This window comes from Phalacrocorax carbo, chromosome Z, assembly GCF_963921805.1.
Source record: "Phalacrocorax carbo chromosome Z, bPhaCar2.1, whole genome shotgun sequence".
Lineage (NCBI taxonomy): Eukaryota > Metazoa > Chordata > Aves > Suliformes > Phalacrocoracidae > Phalacrocorax > Phalacrocorax carbo.
This window is the reverse complement of record NC_087548.1, coordinates 26,836,399-26,842,398: the sequence shown is the minus strand read 5'-3', so window position 1 is coordinate 26,842,398 and position 6,000 is coordinate 26,836,399.

Below are 6,000 nucleotides of genomic sequence, written 5' to 3'. Positions count from 1 at the left end.
CAGTGTGAAAGTGTGACTATATCGCAGAATAGTAGGGGTTGGAAGGGTCCTCTGGAGCTCATCTTGTCCAACCCCCCTGCTTGAGCAGGCACACCTAGAGCAGGGGGCACAGGACCGTGTCCAGGAGAGTTTTGAGTGTCTCCAGAGAAGAAGACTCCACAACTGCCCTGGGCAGCCTGTGCCGCTGCTCTGGCACCCTCACAGCGAAGAATTTTTTTTTCTCATATTGAGGTGGAACTTCCTGTGTTCCAGCTTGTGCCCATTCCCCCTTGTCCTGTCATTTGGCACTAATGAGAAGACCCTAGTCCCATCATCCTGACACCCACCCTTTAGATATTTATAGGCATTGATAAGATCCCCCCTCAGTTTTCTCTTCTCCAGGCTAAACAAACCCAGGTCTCTCAACCTTTCCTCATACAGGAGATGCTCCAGCCCCCTGATCATCTTGGTAGCTCTCCACTGAACTTGCTCAAGCAGTTCCACATCCTTCTGAAACTGGGGGGCCCAAAACTGGACACAGGACTCCAAATGTGGTCTCACCAGGGCAGAGTAGAGGGGGAGGATAACCTCCCTTGATCTGCTGGCCACACTCCTTTGAATGCATCCCAGGATACCATTGGCCGCCTTGGCCACAAGGGCACGTTGTTGGCTCATGGTCAACTTGTTGCCCACCAGCACGGTCAGGTCCTTCTCAGCAGAGCTGCTTTCCAGCAGCTCAACCCCCAGCCTGTACTGGTGCATGGGGTTGTTCCTCCCCAGGTGCAGGACCTTGCACTTGCTTTTGTTGAATTTCATCAGGTTCCCCTCAGCCCAGCTCTCCAGCCTGTCCAGGTCTCGTTGGATGGCAGCACAGCCTTCTGGTGTATCAGCCACTCCTCCCAGCTTGGTATCATCAGCAAACTTGCTGAGGGTACACTCTATCCCATCGTCCAGGTCCTTGATGAACATGTTGAACAGGACTGGACCCAGCACAGACCCCTGGGGAACACCGCTAGTTACGGGCCTCCAACCAGACTCTGCTCCATTGATCACGACCCTCTGAGTTCTGTTGTTGAGCCAGTTACCAATCCAACTCACCATCCTCTCATTCAACCCACACTTCCTTAGCTTGCCTGTGAGGATGCTGTGGGAGACAGTGTCAGATGCCTTACTGAAGTCAAGATAGACAATGTCCACTGCTCTCTATTCATCAACGCAGCCAGTCATGCCATTGTAGAAGGCTTATCAGGTTGGTCAAGCATGATCTTGGTGAATCCATGTTGACTACTTCCGATAACCTTCTTGTCCTCTGCATACCTGGAGATGACCTCTAGGATGAACTGCTCCATCACCTTTTCTGGGATGGAGCTGAGGCTGACTGGCCTATAGTTCCCCAGGTCCTCCTTCTTGCCCTTATTGAAGATTGGAGTGACATTTGCTTTCCTCCAGTCCTCAGGCACCTCTCCTGTCCTCCACAACCTTTCAAAGATGATGGAGAGTGGCTCAGCAGAATATCTGCCAGCTCCCTCAGCATTCACGGGTGCATCCCATCAGTGCCCATGGGTTTGTGAGGATCCAGTTTGCATAGGTCGTCTCTGACCCAATCCTTCTCAACTGATGGTAAGGCTTCCTTTCTCCTGATTTGTCCTCTCTTCTGTAGGGGCTGAGATGCCTGAGGGCCAGCTTTAGCAGTAAAGACTGAGGCAAAGAAGGCATTCAGTAACTCTGCCTTCTCTGTATCCTGTGTCACCAGGGCCCCTTCCTCGTTCAGCATTCAGCCCACTGTATCCCCAGTCTTCCTTTTACTGCTGATGTATTTAAAGAAGCCCTTGTTGTTATCTTTGACATGCCTTGCCAGATTTAATTCCAAGTGGGCCTTGGCCTCCTCATCGAATCTCTGCACACCCTGACAACATTCCTGTGTTCCTCCCAAGTGGCCAGTCACTTTTTCCACATACTGTGAACCTCCTTTTTCTGTTTGAGTTTCTCTAGAAGCTCTTTGCTCATCCATGTAGGTGTCCTGGTTCCTCTGCCTGACTTCTTCCTCCTGGGGATGCACCAATCTTGAGCTTGGAGGAAGTGGTCCTTGAATACCGTCCAGCTTACTTGGACCTCCCTGCCTTCCAAAGCCCTAGCCCATGGGATTCCTCCTAGCAGGTCTTTGAAGAGGCCAAAGTTGGCCCTCTTGAAGTCCAAGGTTGTAACCTAACTCATGGCCCTGCTTCTACCTCGCGGTATCCTAAAGTCAACCATCGTCTAAAGTCAATCATGGTCACTACAGCCAAGGCTACCCCAGCTCTCACATCCTCAACCGGACCTTCCTTTTTTGTTAGGATAAGGTCCAGCAGCACATCTTGCCTTGTTGGATCCCCCACATGGATCAGGGCCTGCGATTGCAAGGCTGCTTTCAGCTGTCTGTAGAAGGCTTCATCAACTTCCTCATCTTGGTCAGGTGGCCTGTAGCAAACACCCACAACAGTGTTGCCCATATTTAGCTGTCCCTTAATTTGTACCCACAAGCTCTCAACTTACTCTCCTTCCCCTCCAAGGCAGCACTCGATGCATTCCAGTTGCTCCCTCAGATAAAGAGTGTCTTCTACACCTCACCTTGCTGGTCTGTCTTTCCTGAAAACCCTGTAGCCATCCATGGCAGCACTGCAGTCATGCGAGCTATCCCACCATGTCTCTGTGACTGCAATGAGATCATGGCCCTGCAACTGCACACAGGTCTCTAGTTCCTCCTGTTTATTCCCCACACTCCTTGCATTGGTGTGCAGGCATTTCAGAAAGGTGCTTGAGTGCACAGGTTTCCCCAGATGGGTGTACAAGGACCCACTACAGCTATGCAAATCCTTGAGGTGGTTGGTCTCCTGGTTGCCATCGCATGAGGCCGCCACAGCACCTTTATCACTGCTTCAGTTGTCCTGTCTTATTCCCCTATTGTGTGTGATGGCATTAGCATTGCCAGTTTGTCCCCCTCCCCCCGAGTTCCTCAGTTTAAAGCCCTCCTCACCAAGTTTGCCAGCCTGCTGCCGAAGATTCCCTTGCCCCTTCCAGACAGGAGGAGTCCTCCACCTGTCCCTAGGCTGCTGTCCCTAGCAGCCTGTTTGTTGAAAAACGTCGTGTTGTCATAAAAGCTAAAACCCTCATGTTGACTCCACCCACATAGCCAGGAGCTGATTTGCATTATTTACCTATTTCTAGTCACCCATTTTTGTCCAACAGGTAGTACGGAGGAGAAGATAACTTGGGCACCAATATTTTTCACTTGCTTTCCCAGAGCTTTATAGTCTTGGTTAGTTCTACCCAGACTCTGGCTTGCAGCATCATTTGTGCCCACATGGAAGAGTAACAGAGGAAAATAATCAGTGGTTTTGACAAGTTGTGGCACCCGCTCAGTGGTGTCTCGGATCTTAGCTCCTGGAAGACAGCAAACCTCTCGTGAATCCCTGTCACAATATCCTTGAGGCATTGCACACAGTACTCACTTCTTGATGAACAGACAGCCCATGTTTTACATCTGCTTAAGTGATGATGCTTAACTTGGCACTTTCCAGTTTTATTTCCCTTTTACATGGAACACAGGCAATAATTTATTAAAATTAAGTTAGATTATGGTTGGTAGTGTTCTGGATATCAAGAACTGTAAACTGGAATTTTCAAGCAACAGTTCTACAAAGAAGTTGAAATAAAACAGGACAAATCAATATACATAAATGCTTCATATTCACACAGAGTAGGCAAGGTAATTTTTAGTGCTTCCTTTTACATATCTGAAGTAGCGATGTCTGCTTTGAAAAAACAAAACAAACCAAAATACCCCACAACACCACCACTGCTACAGTAAGCTGGGCTTCTGTTTTGATTTTGGATACATATTTTAAATTGGTCAGCTACTATAAATTGATTTTAAATAAGTAATACTGAAAATTTTAGCTTTTCCAAAAAGTTGTGAAGCCTCTTTTAGACCTGCTGTAGCACAATTTGTGCCTCTCATATATTTTTTTATTGAAGACCAGTTCATTTTTTAAACTACTTACCATTGATGTCAAATTCGTATTTTAAAGTTTTTAAGTTTAATATTTTGTATGTTGTCTAGTGGAATAAAGTTTATATATGGAAGATGCAGCTTATTTTTCCAGTTTATATTTCTTTGTACTGCATATTTAAAGTAATTCCTATAACAAAGTAGAAAAGGAAAAGCCCTGTAAAGGCAAAGCCCCTGTCCCAAATCATAAACTTATATATGGCTGTTCTGCACTGTATCTATGTACAGTAAAAGTTTCATCTATAGCCGTCTGTAATGAGACTGTGAAAATCCTCACAACTGTTTAAAATAACAAGCATTATTTCTTCTTGTGCAGACTTTTAAGTTCTAATTTATGTCAAGTTTTTCAATTTAGAAGTTCTAGCAACTGTAAACTATTTGCCTGCTGTGAGATTACTTCCTACACACTTCATGATGATCTGGTCGATGTAAGATTTTTGGCTTGCTTCTTAAAACAGCTTCCTTCTGCAATTTAAGCAGTCTTTTAGTTTTAAGCCAATGCTAGCAATCCACTAAAATGTTCTCCTTTCACGCACGTTTCCCCTCACTGCCCTTCCTCTTTATAAGATGGCATACTTGGTCTCAGTGAAACATCCACTTTGACCTGCTTTATGTAAAATGGAAGCACAAGTTTTTAGTAGAGGATGATCTCTGGATTCAAAGATGCTCTACAAGCCCTAGATAGATTCTGGGGACAGGGGAAGGCTGCTTCTTTTTCAGAAAAAGTGCTGGCTGTCTCCTTCTGTAGATAATGTAAAACTCTCCCACTGTAGGATAACTGAGAAGGGACATGCATGTTCAAACTTGGCAAAAAGTGAGCTGGATGTGAGGCACAAAACTTTATGCGTGTCTATCTCTTACAAGTTTGCATTGCATTACATAAGGTGTCACCATATCTCACAAATTACTGCTTTATGTTTGAAACCACGTCTTCCTAACTGTTTTAAAATAGTGAGTTAAAAAAACTGTGGTACCTCCATGCAACTCTGTAAAACTTGACCTGTCAACTCCGTGATCTTTTTAATACAAGCCAAGACCTATAACCGCAATGGCCTGGCGTTCTTTTCTCAAATTATGTACACTGATAAGCTACATTTATAGTCAGAAATATAAAGTCTGGATGGTAGTTTTCCCCAACTCTCTGGGGACAAGCCTGCTTGTTGCATCCTCTGTAAGAATGCAGAACTCCCCACTAATTTACTGTATTAACTAAGCAAGATGCAAGGTGTTGTAGGCTGGTTTAGCTTATAGCAAATGAAGCTAGTGGGTAACCTGGAAAGAGCATGGAAAGTGGCAGCGTTCTTGCATATTAAAAAATAGTCTGAGAGGTTTGGAAAACAACTTTCACCAGACGTCATGTTATGTTATTCTGCTGTCAAGGCAAAGAAGAGCAGCACCACTTTCCGTGGAAGTGCCAGACAACTGGAATGACAGTGAGTGAACATAATGATGTTTGTTAAATGGTGGGTTGCAACCTTCATCAGAAAACTTCAGATAAAATACCACAAAATAAAAGGTTTGGGGGCAGTGAGTAAACTTTAACTTTAACTTTGGTTTCAATTCTGCATAGTCTGACGTTGTTCAGAGGTTTAACGACCTGGATTTTCATCCACTCTAGGCAGGTATCCAGACTGAGACATTCACTAATGGCTATCATAAATCTTGGTGTTAGCATGAAGTTTTCCCTTCTCCTCAACTCCAAAATAAAAACCTTCACACACCTATGCCTTGGAGTACACCCTAGCAGGAAATTTTTCTGAGAGACCTTTGGTAAAAAGTGTTTTTTGCAGCTGACCAAGGCTTCAGCATGTGTGCAAGATGCTAACTTCTCTGAGGCTTCTTACTACCTGGAAATAATAATGCTTTAGTTCAGCTCTGTGCCTTATTTTAGGACCAATTTGACTACTCATTTTGGCATTGGGTTTGCCTGTCATTTCTCACCATACGTAATGTCAGAAACTAGTAATGTCTTG